Source organism: Muscardinus avellanarius (genome assembly GCF_963383645.1).
Source record: "Muscardinus avellanarius genome assembly, chromosome: X".
Taxonomy (NCBI): Eukaryota; Metazoa; Chordata; class Mammalia; order Rodentia; family Gliridae; genus Muscardinus; species Muscardinus avellanarius.
The window spans coordinates 49,017,457-49,035,694 of NC_137792.1; the positions used below are offsets into that span (position 1 = coordinate 49,017,457).

The 18,238-nt window shown below is 45.0% G+C and overlaps 1 pseudogene across 1 annotated transcript in view; it reads left to right on the forward strand.

Moving 5' to 3' along the window:
* The first annotated feature begins 461 nt into the window (after positions 1-461).
* Positions 462-18,238, forward strand: part of LOC308278885 (BTB/POZ domain-containing protein KCTD3-like) — a 77,269-nt pseudogene continuing 59,492 nt past the window's right edge. Inside the window, exon 1 of the transcript in view lies at positions 462-782. The product of the transcript in view is annotated as a BTB/POZ domain-containing protein KCTD3-like (transcript). The remainder of the gene's footprint in view (positions 783-18,238) is intronic.

An 18,238-nucleotide genomic window follows, 5' to 3' on the forward strand; every position in this document is an offset into this window, starting at 1 on the left:
CCAATACAATAACACTGGGAGACTTCAACACACCTCTCACAACACTAGACCTATCTTCCAGACAAAGGGTTAATAAAGATGCCTCAGAACTAAAGAACACCATTAACCAAATGGACTTGTTGGACACATATAATAATATTTCACCCAACTAGAGTGGAGTTTTCATTTTTCTCAGCTGCTCACAGAACCGTCTCCAAAATAGAACACATCCTGGGACACAAAATGAACACTAGCAAATTTAAGAAATGTTACAGACTTCCGGGAAGATGGCAACAGAGGAAAGCAGCACCTACAATTCCCGCTAACAATCGAACTCTATTACCACAAAACTAGCGCCTTTCAGAATCAGAAAACACCACCAGCAAAGAAATAAAAACTATAACTACAAGTGACAGAGAAAAAGGTCTGGAAAAACAAGACACAAGAAAGAAACCAGCCCAAAGTGCGGCGCCCGCCGCGGCATGGAGCAGCCAGAGCCGCGGCACAAAGGAGCCGAAGCGGCTAGAGCCGGGGCACGGAGCAGCCGGAGCCGCGGCTCGGAGCAGCTGGATCCGCGGCACAGAGCAGCCGGACCCACGGTGCAAAGGAGCCGGAGCGGCCAGAGCCGGGGTGCGGAGCAGCCGGACCCGCAGCGCGGAGCAGCCAGAGCCTCGGCACAAAGGAGCCGGAGCCGTGGCACAAAGGAGCTAGAGCGGCAAGAGCCGGGGCACGGAGCAGCCAGACCCGAGGCGCAGAGCAGCCGGACCTGCGGCGCGGAGCAGCCGAAGCCGCAGCGAGGAGCAGCGCGGCCTACATCTTCCCTAGCAGCACCAGGCTCCAAAGAGGCGGGAAACTCAGAACGGAGCTCAAATCCAAAGAGGAGGTACGCCGGCCTTGCGGCCTAGGATGCAGCAGCAGTGCCTTACTGCTGGCAGCAGCAGCAAATTCACCGGACGGCCCTAGACCAACGCACTCAACCAGCCACCAGACGCCAGAGAGGAGGGGTGGACAGCGAGCCGAGGTGAGCCACTGGTGATCATCTGGGCAGCAGTCAGCAATTTCTTTGGCGCAAGGAGCGTCTAAAGCTCCCAAGGGCCGAAACCAGCACACTCCGCAGGGACTCAGTGGAGCTCAAACACCAGAGAAGAACTACACCAATCTCACGGCCGAGGACGCGACAGCAGCGCCTTACTGCCAGCAACAGCGGCGAGTTCACCGGTCGGCTGAAGACCAACGCACTCAACCAGCCACCAGGCTCCAGAGAGGAGGGGTGGACAGCGAGCCGAGGTGAGCAGGTGCTGAACAGCTGGGCGGCAGTCAGGAGTTTTGTTGGCGCAGGGAACATCTAAAGCTCCCAAGGGCTGGGCACAGCACACCTGGCAGGGACTCAGAGCAGAGCTCAAAACCAGAGAAGAAATATGCCACATCACGGGCAAGGGTTTGGCAGTGGTGCCATATTGCCAGTGGCGGCAGCAGCGAATCCACCGAGCTCTCTACAGCGCCATCAGCGCACTCAACAACCGTGAGTCAAATTGCGGCCCCTAAGGGAGAAATGCCAGTACTGCACTCACAGGGACTTGCGCAGATAGTCTCCCTGGGTCGGAGATTTTAGCAGTGCAACCCAGTGAGGGAGTGGCGGTGGCAGAGATATCATACCATAGTCACAACTCCCCACTGGAGAATGCCCAACTTGGCACCCCCCATTGTCTAAGCAGCCTCGATTAATTCCCTGGGTCCGAGACTTTGTGATACAACCAAGTAAAGGAGTAGTGGTGACTGAGATACCACAGACTCGAGATCCAGAGCATCTTAAGTGAACACGTAGTGACCCAGGAAAGAACCCAGAGAAGGCACAAACCTCCAAAATCATGGGAAAGAGAAATAACAATGGAGAAGTGAATGCCCACAACCCCACATCAGAATCTGATAACACAGAAATCCAAAGATCTCTAGAATATCAAATCAGGAAAATAACTATAGAAATAATAGAGGACTTTCGAAAAAAATTCAGAGAGAGTCAAAAAGAGATAAAGGATGCAATCAATGAAGTAAAGGCCTCAATTCAAACTATAAACAACAGATTAGACCACATGGAGAATAGAATCTCGCTCCTAGAAGATGATTACTCCAAAATTGAACGCATAGTTTCTAATTTAGAAAAAAAAAAAAACCCGACAGCAGGAATCTGACATTGAAGAAATATGGGCCCATTTCAAGAGAGCTAACCTAAGAATAATTGGAATAGAGGAGGGAAAAGAAAGTGAAACCAAAGAGATCAACAATCTCTTCAAGGAAGTAATAGCAGAAAATTTTCCAAACATAGAGCAAGAGGTCCATACACAGGTCCAGGAAACTTATAGAACTCCCTTTAGACAGGATCAGAGAAAAGGATCCCCATGCCACATAATTGTCAAAATGACTAATGTGGAAGTCAAGGAGAGAATCTTAAAGGCAACAAAAACAAAAGGCCATGTGACATTCAGAGGCAAAACAATTAAAATCACTCCAGACTTCCCAAACCAAGTCATGAAAGCAAGAAGGGCATGGAGTAACATATTCCAAACTCTGAAAGAAAACAACTTCCAGCCAAAAATTTCCTACCCAGCAAAACTATCCATCAAATTAGATGGGAAAATAAGAAGCTTCCATGACAAACAGCAATCGAAGGAATTTATGTCTTCAAAACCAGCGTTAGAGAAAATACTCAAGGAGATTAACTGCAAAGAGGAAATGGGTAATACACGCCAGAACCAAAGAAACAAAAATTCCTATCCAGCAGACAACTAAGCAAAGAAGAATAAACAGTATCTCAAACAGAAATAAGATCTTAACATGTTGGGAATTAAAAATTATCTCTCTGTAATCACACTGAATGTAAACGGCCTCAACTCCCCAATAAAAAGACACAAAGTGGCAAAATGGATTAAAAGTCAGAATCCATCCATCTGCTGCTTACAAGAAACATACCTTACAAGTAAAGATAGGAACAAACTCAAGGTAAAGGGCTGGAGCAAAGTAATCCATGCTAATGGTACTCGAAGACAAGCAGGAGTAGCAACTATGATATCAGACAAGTTAGACTTCAAACCCAAACTTATTAGAAGAGACAAAGAAGGTCACATTTTACTGGTAAAAGGAATAGTCCAGCAAGAGGAAATAACAATAATCAACATCTATGCCCCAAACATAGGGGCAGCTACTTTCATAAATCAAACTCTTTGTGACATGAAGTCACACATAAATCCCAACACAATAATACTGGGAGGCTTCAAGACACCTCTCACAATACTAGACCGATCTTCCAGAAAAAGGGTCAGTAAAGATGTCTCAGAACTAAAGAACACCATTAACCAAATGGACTTGTTGGACACATATAGAATATTTCACCCAACTACAGCAGATTTTACATTTTTCTCAACTGCTCACTGAACCTTCTCCAAAATAGATCACATCCTGGGTCACAAAATGAACACTAGCAAATTTAAAAAATGTTACATACTTCCCTGTGTCATTTCAGACCATAATGGAATGAAACTAGAAATCAACTATAAGAAGACCCAGAGAAACGACATAAACATGTGGAGACTGAACACCACACTTCTGAATGAAGAATGGGTCAAAGAAGTTGTAAGAGGTGAAATCAAGAAATTTCTAGAAACAAATGAAAATAAAGAAACAACATACCAAAACCACTGGGACACATTGAAGGCAGTATTAAGAGGAAAATTTATAGCACTGAGTGCTCACAGAAGGAAAACAGAAAATCTTCAAATAAATAGCCTTACGACACACCTCAAAGCCCTTGAAAAGCAGGAACAATTGAACCCCAAAGCCAGCAGAAGACAGGAAATTATTAAAATTAGAGCAGAAATTAACAAAATAGAGAATAAAAAACAATACAGAAAATCAACAAAACCAAAAGCTGGTTTCTTGAAAAAATTAACAAGATTGATAAACCACTAGCCAACCTAACTAAAAGAAAGAGAGAATCAACCCAAATTATGAAGATAAGGGATGAAAAAAGAGATATTACTACTGACAGTGTAGAAATCCAGAGGATTATCAGAAACTACTTTGAAAAACTATACTCCAACAAAATGGAAAATCTGGAGGAAATCGACAACTTCCTAGATAAATACAACCTTCCTAAACTGAGTCAAGAAGATATAGAACACTTAAACCAACCAGTAACAATCAAAGAGATTAAAACAGCAATAAAGAGCTTACCATCAAAGAAAAGCCAAAGACCAGATGGTTTCCCAAGTGAATTCTATAAAACCTTTATAGAAGACCTAATCCCAATACTACTCAAACTATTTCACAAAATAGAAAAAAACCAGGACTCTCCCAAATACATTCAATGAAGCCAACATCACACTAATACCCAAACCGAATAAAGACAGTTCAAGGAAGGAAAACTACAGGCCTATATTTCTGATGAACTTGGATGCAAAACTATTTAAAAAATACTAGCAACATGCATTCAAAACCATATCAAGGCCGGGCATGGTGGCGCATGCTTGTAATCCACACGCTTGGGAGGCAGAGACAGGAGGATCATGCAAGTTTGAAGCCAGCCACGTGCGCTGGCTTAGGAGACCCTGTTTCCAAGTTAAAATGTAAAAATAGGTCTGGGAGTGTAGCCCGGAGATAGAAGGGCTTCCAAGAACCCCAGTTCCACCAAAAAAAAACAAAAAAAAAAACAAAAAAAAAACATCAAGAAAATCATACACCATGACCAGGTAGGGTTCATCCCAGGGATGCACGGCTGGTTCAACATATGAAAATCAGCCCATGTAATTCACCATATAAACAGATTCAAGAATAAAAGTCACATGATCATTTCAATAGATGCTGAAAAAGCATTTAATAAAATTCAACTTCCATTTATGATAAAAAAAACACTGCAGAGAATTGGAATAGAAGGAATATATCTCAACATTATTAAGCAATCTACAGTAAGCCCACCGACAATATCATATTAAATAAGGAAAAACTTCAAGAATTCCCCCTAAAAACAGGAACAAGACAAGGATGTCCATTATCACCACTTCTCTTCAATATAGTGCTAGAGACTCTAGCCAGAGCAATAAGGCAAGAAAATGAAATCAGATGAGTACAAATAGCAAAAGAAGAACTCACACTTTCACTATTTGCAGATGTCATGATACTATATTTAGAAAACCCAACAAACTCAACCAAAAGGCTTATAGAACTGATCAACAAATTCAGCAAAGTATCTGGATACAAAATCTATCTTAAAAAAACAGAAGCTTTCCTGTACACCAACTATCAACCATAAATCCACTGAAAAAGAAATTTAGAAAACACTTCCACTCAGGATCTCCCACAAAAAAATAAAATACTTAGGAATAAACTTGACCAAGAAGGTAAAAGATAACTACAAAGAAAATTATAAAACGCTGAAAAAAGAAATCAAAGAAGATCTTAGAAGATGGAAGGATCCTTCCATGTTCATGGATTGGCAGAATAAATATCATTAAAATGGCCATCATTCTAAAAGTGATCTACAGATTTAGTACAATGCCCATTAAACTACCAAGATCATTACTCACAGACATAGAAAAATCAGTCCTTAAATTTATCTGGAATAACAAAAAGCCCAGAATAGCCAAGGTAGTTCTCAGCAACAAAAACCATGCAGGAGGAATCACAATACCTAACTTTATACTACAAAGCCACTGTAATAAAAAAAAAACAAACCAGCATGGTACTGGCAAAAAACCAGATACATAGACCAGTGGAGCAGAATAGAAGACCCAGAAACAAGTCCACACGCTTTCAGCCAATTGATTTTTGACAAAAGGGCCAAAAACATACACTGGAGAAAAGATAGCTTGTTCAACAAATGGTGTTGGCAAAACTGTTTAACGATATGAAGAAAATTGGAAATTAACCCCACTTTTTCACCCTGTACAAAAGTCAATTCAAGATGGATCAAAGACTTGCAAATCAAACCTGAGACCTTGAAGCTCCTTGAAGAGGGCATAGGTCCAACACTGCAACACTATAGGCACAGATAAAAACTTTCTCAACAAGACCCCAAAGGCACAACAAATTAAAAAGAGAATCAATATGTGGGATTGCATGAAACAGAAGAGCTTCTGTTCAGCAAAGGAAAATATCAAGAACCTCAATTGAGAGCCAACAGAATGGGAGAAGATTTTTGCCACCTACACCACGGTGGTGTAGTGGTAGAGTGGTGGGATTGCAAATTAGCGCAACCACTTTGGAAAACAGTATGAGGAATCCTCAGAAGAACATGAACAAATCTACCATTTTATCCAACAATACCACTTCTGGGTATCTACCCAAAAGAAAGTAAACCAAACTACCAAACTAATACATGTGTATCTATGTTCATAGCTGCACAATTCACCATAGCCAAACTATGGAACCAGCCAAGATGTCCATCAACAGATGAATGGATTACAAAACTGTGGGATATGTACACAATGAAATTTTACTCAGCCATTAAAAAAAACTCAATTACATCATTTTCATTCAAATGGATGGAACTGGAGGACATTTTGCTAAGTGAAATTAGTCAGTCACAAAATATAAGAAATCAGATGTTTTCCCTAATATGTGAGAGTTAGGGAGAAATGGGTCATAGGAGGAAGTCTAGATAAAAAAGGAAATCCTATAGAGGAGCAAACAAGGCAACCTAAAGGTGGAGAAAGGAAGGGGGAAGAGGAAAATCTCTAAAACACACAATGTACTTAAATATATCAAAGTCAACCGTTACTAAGCCAAGCAAGGTACGAAGGGACAGGGAGGGAATGGGGTGGGAATTGGGTAGGTGCTAAATCAGTGATGTGTGCATTTATGTACACACAAGTTTTTTACCCCAATATGATGTATGAATATAATGCACCAATAAAAAATTTTTAAAAAGACAATATACCATAAACCCAAGGCCAATATAATACCAAATGGGGAAAAACTGTGAGAATTCCTTTTAAATCAGGAACAAGACAAGGATGCCCATTATCACAACTCCTTTGTAATATAGTATTTGAGGACTTGGGTGCCTGAATTATTTAGTACCAGGAACAGTGCTGCTTTTCTTGGCAGCTGCAATCATGTGAGATCTTGTTGGCCACCAGCCTTGGTACTTGTAGTGCCCAAACACTGCTAGATGAGTGTTTATATCCCTTGAGCCTGTAACAAGATTTGCTAAGTTATTTTCACCCTATAGACACTACTGCTCGTGGTCTTGTGGTGATCACTGGTGATTCTTCAGGGACAGGGCAAACTCCCAACCCTAAGTCCTGCCCTCCTGTATGTCCCTAGGGACTGTCTGATAATTCACATTTCTGCTGTGACTGTAGCCCTCATCCTCACCTCCACAGGGTTGGTTTGCAAACTCACAGACCCCCTTGGTTTGTTTCTTGCCAAGTAAGTACCTGCAATTGTTCATGCTACTGGCAAGAGAGTTTGTAAACTCACCATCTTGATGAGCACCACTCAGGTCTCAGCAGGAAGGGTCTGTAGTTTCTCATTCCCCATGGGTTCTGGTGCAGCTACTGTAGTTCCCTGGATGATTTGGCTGATTGGTCTGGAGAATCACAGTGGTCTTAAAAGGTGGGATGTAGCTACTGGGGTCCCTACAAGAAGGGCCTATTGTTTCATGGTCCCACCAAGTTCAACTGCAGCCAGTGGAGTTCACTGGGAAATTTGACTGGGTGGCAAGAAAATCACATCATGAGGTATGGAGTGGAGAGAAGAATGATTGCTTTTGGTGATGGTTCTCTGAAATCACTGGCTCACTGCCAAGACATCCTGCTGCCTCGGCATCTATGTGTTGAGACCCCCACTCCACATAGTTTATCGGCAGAACGCCCCGAGAAAGAGGTATCGTCTCTGGCCAAAATATCCCCCACTTTTACCCTTCATGACTATTAATATTTCCTTTAACTTTCTACACGAATTGCTCCAGTGATGTGAAATTAGGACTATAAATAGAAACTGAGTCTGTGGAAATAAAACCTCTAATAATTTGCCTAAACGTCCTTGGCTTTGTTCAATAATAATAAAAACTGGCCAGAATTCAGATGCTGTGATAAGCATTCCAGCTGCAGCAATTACAAAGGGTCTCTGACCCTCACTATCACTAACTTAGGTTAAGCTATTAACTCAGGTAAGGTAGTTCAGTTTAAGGAAACTTTGTTTACCCTTGAGATCCTGCCTAGAGACAGAGAAGATAAAAACCTTGTGTGTGACCTTAAAGCAATTTAGTTGATAAACAACTTAGTTGCCCAAATACAATAGACTCAAGGAGAAAGATTGGTGACTTTTACGCCCAGTGTAAATATTCCTGAAGACAGAGAGGCTGATCGCATGGTTAATGAATATGACAAAATAAAGGACAGACGTTCTAAATATATATGTATGAAGGAAAGGAAATACCATGTAAGAGTAAGAAAAGCATTTTTGCATGAAGAAGAGCTTATCATAAGAAAGTCCCAACTGGGAAAGAAAGGAATTAGAAAGTTAGAAGCAGGTTGCAGAGGGTTTGTGACAGAGAAATGGATTATTAAAGATGGTTAGACTTTTAATAGGCTTATTGTCTAAAGAAGAGTGTTCAGCAGTTGAGGAAATATATCTGACAATTAAAACCAAGAACTTTGTGGCGTTGTTTGTGGTATTTTGTCTGCAAAACTGTGTTGTGAGTTTGCTTAAGCTTTCAGATTTAGGAGATAAAAATGCCAACACCTGGAGAAACTTTATCACATCCACCTGAATCACCACGTCTCCCCACACTTGCTATATGAACTGAGCCCAAAAGATGGAAAGTTCCAAGAGAGCCAAAGAAGATTCCCCGAGAAACCCCCAAGCCTTGGCCATGCTTGTTTATTTTGGGAAGTGGCCCCCTGGGACTGCTTATCTGCAAAGACCTTGGAAAAGAATCAGGAGTCAGAAGTCAATCTCTCTCGAAGATCAACAGCCAGCTGAAGGACTAGTTTTATTACCTTTGTTTACATGTCATTCATTATTACTTCACAATGATTACACCCACCTCCCTCTCCTCTTACTATTAACTTTACTGGTGAAAGGTATAAATTTCTTGGAGTTGTTGTAATAAAGTGTCATTGGCTCAAGAAGCCTTTGTCCACCTCAAATTCTTTCCCAAGCGCCGTACCTAAAAACTTAGGGAATTCATAGAGGGGAAGGAATTGCTGCAGATAAGTTTCTGCAGAACTCCACCTGCCTTTTGCCCCATCTTTCTGAGGATTTGACCGGGAGCTGACAATAAGGACCCAACTGAGATTAGTCGGCGACAGCTCACCAATATTGAGCTTCTTTGCAGTAGCTGGTCTCTGAGAGCCACTGGGTTTCTGTACCTGCCCACTCCCATGTGGGTTCCTATGTTGGCACTTTAATGGGGATTTTTATTGCATCTTTAATCACTTTTGGTAGAATTGCCATTTTGATAATATTTATTCTACCTCCCCAGTGCATGGTAGGTCTATATTGTCTAAGATTTTTCAATTTCTTTCTTTACTGTTTTTTTTAATTTTTGTATTGGTGCACTGTATTCATACATCATAATGGGATAAAAAAATTTATAGGCATACATGCACATATCGACCAGTTAGCCCCTATCCAGTCCCCACCCTGTTCCCTCTCCATCCCTCCTTCCCATGCTTGGCTTAGTGGTTGACATCTAGTATTATAGCAATTTATCCAAAATTAACAATGATAATCTCACATAATAGTTTCATTTGTCTGATACCAAGCTTTTGATGACTTAAAGATAACATTTCAATATTTCTTTTTACTTTCTTTCTTACCAGAGAATATTTTTTCTTTTTTTTAGGTGAAACTATCGTACATTTATTTATTTTTCAGAAAAATTCTATCCTAATATGGAATATGGACTCTAGATACCCAAAATGATCTAAAAAAAGAACAAAGCTAGAAGATGTATATTTTCTGATTTCAAACATTATAAAGCTACAATAATTGAAACAGTAATTTTCATCGCAGAGATCTTTTACCTCCTTGCTTAAATTTATTCCTAAATATTTTGTAAGACTATTGTGAATGAAATTATTTTCTGAATTTCTTTTTCAGTGGATTCATGATTGGTATATAAAATGCTAATAACTTCTATAAGTTAATTTTGTATCTGGCTACTCTGCTTGATCTGTTTGTCAACTAAATAAGTCTTTTGGGGGCAGGCGCTGGCGGGGCGCCCCTAGGCGAATCCCCTCTCTCCATACGGAAGGACCCCGTGGTCAGAGCGCCTGGCCCCAACCCTGGGTGGGTGGGCAGGCGCTATTGGGTGCCCCTAGGCGAACCCCCTCTCCACCCAGAAGGACCCTGTAAAAAAGGAAAAGAAAAAGGAAAAAGGAAAATATCGGAGAGGGGTCAAGGAGGTGGCGGATGCCAGGATACTGGAGATGCAGACAAAACTTATCGAAATGAACTAGAATTATTGGAAAAATTCCCCGCTAAGGAGGACTGCTTCTTTTCTACATTGTTAAGAATCTTGGACATCACCTGTAAGGAGAGAGACTTTAGCGAAGACCAAGGAGAAAGGCGGTGCTGAAAGCGGTCTCCGCGTTGGCGGTGGAGACTTGCCTTCAGGAGAAGCAGAAATCGGAGCCTACCAACCTTATTTTTTTTGGGGGGGGAGAAATTACACCAAAGGTTGAATGCTACCATCGTGCATGCTTAGGAAGACTGGACAACATTCAGAGTGGAAAAAGAGCTTGGGAAAGATTTGAAATGGTGGAAGCAGTGGCAATGGCAGTGGCCAGTACTCAGGGGAGGCAATGATCTGATGCATTACACCTGGAACCTTTGAAGTAATGACCCCAGAGGCAGAATGCTACCACCACCATGCACCCTTGAGAACGTGGGACAAATAGTTGGGCAAAGAGGGTGCACGGATTAGAGCCTGCTGAGGCTTGAGGACACAGCAAATCTGGGATCGGAGCCTGCTGTGAGGCAAGGCCGGAGCTGGAGCTTCCGAGGCCGGGATCAGAGCCTGCTGAGTGGTTAGGCCGGTGCTGGGGCCAGCGAGGCCGGGATTGAAGCCTGCCACAAGGCAAGGCCAGTGCTGGGGCCTCCAAGGCTGGTATCGGAGCCTGCCAAGGGGTTAGGCCGGTGCCAGGGCCAGCAAGGCCGGGATCGGAGCCTTCCATGAGGCAAGGCCGTTATTGAGGCCTCTGAGGCCGGGATCGGAGCCTGCCGTGAAGCAAGGCCAGTGCTGGGGCCTCCGAGGCTGGGAACAGAGGCTGCTGAGGGGTTAGGTCAGTGCCAGGGCCAACGAGGCCGGGATTGGAGCATGCTGTGAAGCAAGGCTGGTGCTGGGGCCTCCGAGGCCAGGATCGGATCCTGCCGAGGGGTTAGGCTGGTGCTGGGGCCAGCGAGGCTGGGATCAGAGCCTGCCGTGAGGCAAGGCTGGTGCTGGGGCCTCCAAGGCCGGGATCCTAGCCTGCCAAGGGGTTAGGCTGGTGCTGGGGCCAACGGCCAGCATCGGAACCTTCCGTGAGGCAAGGCCGTTATTGAAGCCTCCAAGGCTGGTATCGGAGCCTGCCAAGTGGTTAGGCCGGTGCTGGGGCCAGCGAGGCTGGGATCGGAGCCTGCCACGAGGCAAGGCCAGTGCTGGGGCCTCCAACGCCGGTATTGGAGCCTGCCGAGGGTTTAGGCCGGTGCCGGGGCCAGCGAGGCCGGGATAAGAGCCTGCTGTGAGGCAAGGCCGGTGCTGGGGCTTCCGAGGCCAGGAACAGAGCCTGCTGAGGGGTTAGGCCAGTGCTGAGGCCACTGGCTGGCATTGGAGCCTTCCGTGAGGCAAGGCCGTTACTGAGGCTCCGAGGCTGGGGCCAGCGAGGCCGGGATCGGAGCCTGCCGCGAGGCAAGGCCGGTGCTGGGGCCTCCGAGGCAGGGAACAGAGCCTGCTGAGGGTTTAGGCCACTGCCGGGGCCACTGGCCGGCATCGGAGCCTTCCGTGAGGCAAGGTCGCTATTGAGGCCTCTGAGGCCGGGATCAGAGCCTGCCGAGGGGTTAGGCCGGTGCCAGGGCCAACGAGGCCGGGATCGGAGCATGCCGTGAAGCAAGGCTGGTGCTGGGGCCTCCGAGGCCAGTATCGGAGCCTGCTGAGGGGTTAGGCCGGTGCTGGGGCCAGCGAGGCTGGGATCAGAGCCTGCCGTGAGGCAAGGCTGGTGCTGGGGCCTCCAAGGCCGGGATCCTACAGGTGAGGCCGGAATGGAGCCTGCCACGAGGCAAGGCCAGTGCTGGGGCCTCCAAGGCTGGTATCGGAGCCTGCCGAGGGTTTAGGCCGGTGCTGGGGCCAGCAAGGCCGGGATCGGAGCCTGCCGTGAGGCAAGGCCATTGCTGGGGCCTCCGAGGCCAGGAATAGAGCCTGCTGAGGGGATAGGCCGGTGCTGAGGCCACTGGCTGGCATTGGAGCCTTCCGTGAGGCAAGGCTGCTATTGAGGCCTCTGAGGCCGGGATCGGAGCCTGCCAAGGGTTTAGGCTGGTACTGGGGCCAGCGAGACCGGGATCGGAGCCTGCAGTGAGGCAAGGCCGATGCTGGGGCCTCCGAAGCTGGGAACAGAGCCTGCTGAGGGGTTAGGCCACTGCCGGGGCCACTGGACGGCATCGGAGCCTTCCGTGAGGCAAGGCCACTATTGAGGCCTCTGAGGCCGGGATCAGAGCCTGCCAAGGGGTTAGGCTGGTGCTGGGGCCAGCGAGGCCAGGATCAGAGCCTGCCGTGAGGCAAGGCCGGTGCTGGGGCCTCTGAGGACGGTATCGGAGCCTGATGAGTGTTTAAGCCGGTGCTGGGGCCAGCGATGCCGGGATCGGAGCCTGCCAAGGGGTTAGGCCGGTGCTGGGGCCTCCGAGGCCAGGAACAGAGCCTGCTGAGGGGTTAGGCTGGTGCCGGGGCCACTGGCCAGCATCGGAGCCTTCCATGAGGCAAGGCTGCTATTGAGGCCTCTGAGGCCAGGATCGGAGCCTGCTGAGGGGTTAGGTGGGTACTGGGGTCGCGAGGCCGGGATCGGAGCCTGCCATGAGGCAAGGCAGGTGCTGGGGCCTCCGAGACCAGGATCGGAGCCTGCCGAGGGGTTAGGCTGGTGCCGGGGCCAACGAGGCCGGGATTGGAGCATGCCGTGAGACAATGCTGGTGCTGGGGCTTCCAAGGCCAGGATCAGAGCCTGCCGAGGGGTCAGGCTGGTGCCAGGGCCAGCGTGGCTGGGATCGGAGCCATTCATGAGTCAAGGCCAGTGCTGGGGCCTCCGAGGCCGGGATCAGAGCTTGCCGAAGGGTTAGGCCGGTGCTGGGGCCAGCAAGGCTGGAATTGGAGCCTGCCACAAGGCAAGGCTGGTGCTGGGGCCTCCGAGGCCGGGATCAGAGCCTGCTGAAGGGTTAGGCCGGTGCCGGGGCCACTGGCCGGCATTGGAGCCTTCCGTGAGGCAAAGCTGCTATTGAGGCCTCTGAGGCCGGGGTCGGAGCCTGCTGAGGGTTTAGGCTGGTACTGGGGCCAGCAAGGCTGGGATCGCAGCCTGCCACGAGGCAAGGCCAGTGCTGGGGCCTCCGAGGCCGGGAACAGAGCCTGCTTAGGGGTTAGGCCGGTGCCGGGGCCACTGGCTGGCATTGGAGCTTTCCATAAGGCAAGGCCGCTATTGAGGCCTCTGAGGCTGGGATCGGAGCCTGCAGTGAGGCAAGGCCGATTCTGGGGCCTTCGAGGCTGGGATCAGAGCCTGCCGAGGGGTTAGGCCAGTGCCTGGGTCAGTGAGACCGGGATCGGAGCCTGCCACGAGGCAGGGCCGGTGCCGGGGTCTCGGAGGCCGGGATCAGAGCCTGCCGAAGGGTTAGGCCAGTGCTGGGGCCAGCGGGCAGCATCGGAGCCTTCCATGAAGCAAGGCCACTACTGAGACCTCCGAGGCCTGGATCGGAGCCTGCCAAGGGGTTAGGCCGATGCCGGGGCCATCGGCTAACATCGGAGCCTGCCGTGAAGAAGGCCGGTGCTGGGGCCTCCGAGGCCGGGATCGGAGCCAACTGAGGGGTTAGGCCGGTGTCGGGGCCAGCGAGACCAGAACCGGGACCTCCCATGAGGCAAGGCCGCTGCTTGAGCCAGCGAGGTCTGGATCAGTCCACTGGGTAGCCAGGCCACAACTGGGGCCGTCAAGAGTGGGATCGGTATTTTCAAGGCGGCATGCACAGAGAAATATCGCAGAAAATTAAAACCAGATGCTTCCCCTAATCACCAATAACTAAGAGGAAACGGGCAACAGGAAGTGGTCAAGCTATAGAAAGGGCCCTATAGTGAAGCAATTAAGGTGACCCATCAGAGGGTATGGAATAGGGGTGGATGGAGCCTCTTTAAAAAGCAGGAGGTACATAAACATATGTATCAAAGTTAATCACCAAACAAGTATGGGATCGAGGGAGGGGGAGGGAATGGGATGGGGACTGGATGAGGGCTAATTGGATGATGTGTGCTTGTATATCTTCTCAAGTCTTATATTCCAATATGATGTATGATTACAATGCACCAATAAAAAATGTATAAAATGAAAAAAAATAAATAAGTCTTTTGGTTGAGTTTTTATCTTCTAAGTATAGAATCATGTCATCTGCAAACAGATAATTTCAATTTTTCTCTTATGTGCATTCCTTTAATTCACTTCTCTTGAATTATTGCTCTGGCTAGAGTTTCAAGTACTAATTGAATAAGAGGGCTGATAGTGGGCATTCTTGTCTTGACCCTGATATTAATGAGAATTCTTTAAATTTTTTTCCCATTCAATATGGTTCTAGATTTATGTTTATTATATATGGCCATTATGGTGTTGAGGTAGATTCATTTTATCCCTATTTTCTCCAGTTTTTTTTAAATCACGAAAGAGTATTTTATTTTGTCATGTGCTTTTGCTCCAGCTATTGAGATATGATTTTTATCATTAGCTCTATTTATTTGAAGAATTACATTAATTGACTTGTATATGCTGAACCAGCCTTTCATCTCTGGAATGAAACCAACTTGGTCATGGTACACTATATTCTTGATGCCGTTTTGAATGCAGATTAATAGTATTTTAACATCTATGTTTATCAAGGATACTGATCTGCAGTTTTCTCAAGGTATGTTTATTTGATTTTAAGACTAAGGTGATATTAGCTTCATAGAATGAGTTTTGAAGTATTCCATCTTTTTTTTCTATTTTATAAAATAATTGGAGAAGCATTGGGTTTAGGTCTTCTATAAAGGTCTTATAGAATTCAGCTGGAAATCTATCTGGACTTGGACTATTCTTTGATAGGTTTTTTTTTATTGATCTTTCAATTCCTTTGCTTGCTATTATCTGTTTGGGTTTTACTTAGCATCTTGGTTCAATTTAAGTAGCTTATATGTGTCTAGAAATTTTTTATTTCTTCTAAGTTTTCCAGTTTACTGTAGTACACATTTTAAATAGTTTATAATGCTTTTCTGGATTTACATGCTATCTGTGGTGATATCTCCTTTTTTATCTCTTATTTTAGTAATTTGGGTCAATTCTTTCACTTAGGTTTGCTAAGGGTTCACCAATCTTTTCTAGTCTTTTCAAAAATAAGTGTTTTGTTTCATTGATATTTTGTATTTCTGTTTTTTATTTCACTGATTTCTGCTCTGATTTAAACTGTTTTCTGTTTTCTTCTTGCTTTGGAGTTTTCCTGTTTTTATAGGGCCTTAAGATGCATCATTAAGTTGTTTATTTGGGATATTTCTATTTCTCTTATGTGGGCACTTGGTACTATAAGTTTTTCTTCAAGTTATCCCAGAGATTTTGGTAAGTTAAATCTCTATTTTCATTTTATTCTAAATATTTTTAATTCTTTATTTTTTATCATCTAGTTCTCTTTGAAAAGTGAAATCTCCATATGTTTATGTTATTCCTCTAGATGTTCCTATTGTTCATTTATACTTTTGGTCCATTATTATCTGAAAAAATGCAATGAATTACTCAATTTTTTGAATTTGCTAGTACTTGTTTGTGACCTAGAATATACTTTGGATAAGCTTTCATGAACAGCCGAGAAGAATGTGAATTCAGCTGTTGTTGTGGTACTGGGGTTCCTGGAAACTCTTCTACCTCTGGGCTACACTCCCAGACCTATTTTTATACTTTTTTATTTGAAAATAGGGTCTCTTAAGCCAGCACAGTTGGCTTCAAACCTGCATGATCCTCCTGTCTCCTCCTCCCAAGCACGGGGATTATAAGCGTGCACCACAACGCCCGGCCCTAATTTTTATTCTTTATTCTGAAACAGGAACTCACTAAGTTGTGGAGGGCCTCACTAAGTAGCTGAGGCTGTCCACGAACTGCAGTCCTTGAGTCTCAGCCTCCCAAATGCTGGGATTACAAGCATGCATCACCATGCCTGGCTGTATAGACTATTCTGCTAGATCTATTTGGTTTATAGTGTTCTTTATGTCTGAAGTATCTTTAGTAACCATTTTTCTGAAAGACAAATCTAATGTGTCAGAGGTGTTCCAGTCTAAATCTTTTTTTTCTCTTGCTGTAAACAAGTTTATTATTACAAAAACAGAAAGATAGGACAAAGTTTAATAAAGCCCTATACCAGAGGTAATATAGGGAGGTGACTTGAAAAGAAGTCACCAGGCACTGAGTCTAAATCTTAATGCCAAGAAGTATTATTTTTTAGGTAGGTAGGTGCACCTATAACACATTGCTTACAGTGGATCCTCTAACTTACCCTGTGGTTATTTTTCTAGTTACAAATTGCCAGGTTTACTATGAGAATCAGGATGAGAAAGCAGAGGCACATTTTTTTTTTTTAGCTTGAAGCTTTGGCAGATGAATGTGTGTGAAATTGGGGCCAAAAGAGTTGTGGTTGCTGAAGATGATACTAAAACTAAAGAGAAGTCAAGTACTTTTTACAGAGACAAAATAGGAAAGGTGCCTTGAGGACATTTCAGAAATTAGCAAGATTTCACCTCTTACAGTCTCAAGAGTATAATAGTGGATATTTGTTTGAAAGTAGTTGTGCTTTGAAGAGGCCTCGAGGAATGTCTTGCTTGCACAGAGATTCCTAGGAACTTTTTTCCCCAGGATTTGATTCATCAAGTTCAGCTACCCAGCAATTCAGGGAACACTGCAGGCTTTGTCCAAGTGGGGCCAGCTACTGCTTGAGCTGGTGACAGACCTTGTTTGTTGTCCACAGGAATCCAAGATGATGAAGTTAGAGAGTCATGGAAACTTCCACTGAAATTTCAAAGGGAGGCAGTGTGTGGCAAGGTTGTAATTCCTGCAGGCAAGCTCTGAGGGGGAAACTTGTGAAACTGTGAGAGTGAAGCCAAAGCTGTAATAAAGATCTCTGGAATTAAGAGATGCCAGGAATGTAAAATAACTACGGAGTAAAGTTGCAGAAAGCCAGACTAAGAGTGCAGCCACATGTGGCAAGGCCATAGGGGTGGAGATTTCCAAGCCCTCTGGGGCCCTCATATCACCACCATGTGTTCCAGATGCTGGATAAGGAACTATAGGACTTGTTCTTTGCCCTGATGGGTTTCAGTCTGGTCTCATCCCTTCTATGCTCCTATCTCTCCCTTTTTGAATGGGATTGTTTAATTTATACCATGTAGATTAAATGTAAGTAATAAACTATGTGTGTATTTATGTATGCATGTATGTGTGTATGTATGTATGTGTGTATATATATATATATATATATATATATATATATATATATATATATATTGCAGTACTGGAAATGGAACAAAGGGGCATTCTACCTCTGAGCGACATCCCCAGCTCTACTTTTATTCTTTATTTTTTGAAATAGGGTTTCACTGAGTTGCAAAGGGCCTTACTAAGTAGCTGAGGCTGTCTAAGAACCCAGACCCTTCTGTCTCAGCCTCCCAAGTACTGGGATTACAAGCATGCGCCACCATGCCCAGTTCATGTTTTTTAAGTGGCTCAAAAATAAGTTTTCTTGAGTCTCAGAGGAGACTTTGTACTTGGATTTATTTTTAGCAATGATGGAACTATTAAGACTGTAGAAATTTTTGGAAATGGACTAGCTGCATTTTTTCATTGTGAGATTTACATGAACTTTTGGAGCCCAATAGTGTTTTGTCCACATGAAAGCTTATGTATTAAAAGCACACTCTCAATGCAGCAAGGTTCATATGTGGAACATGACTGAGGGAGGTGAATCATTGAGGCCTGTCCTTGACAGATATATCTGTCCTTGCTGCCCCCCACTTCTGAACACATGA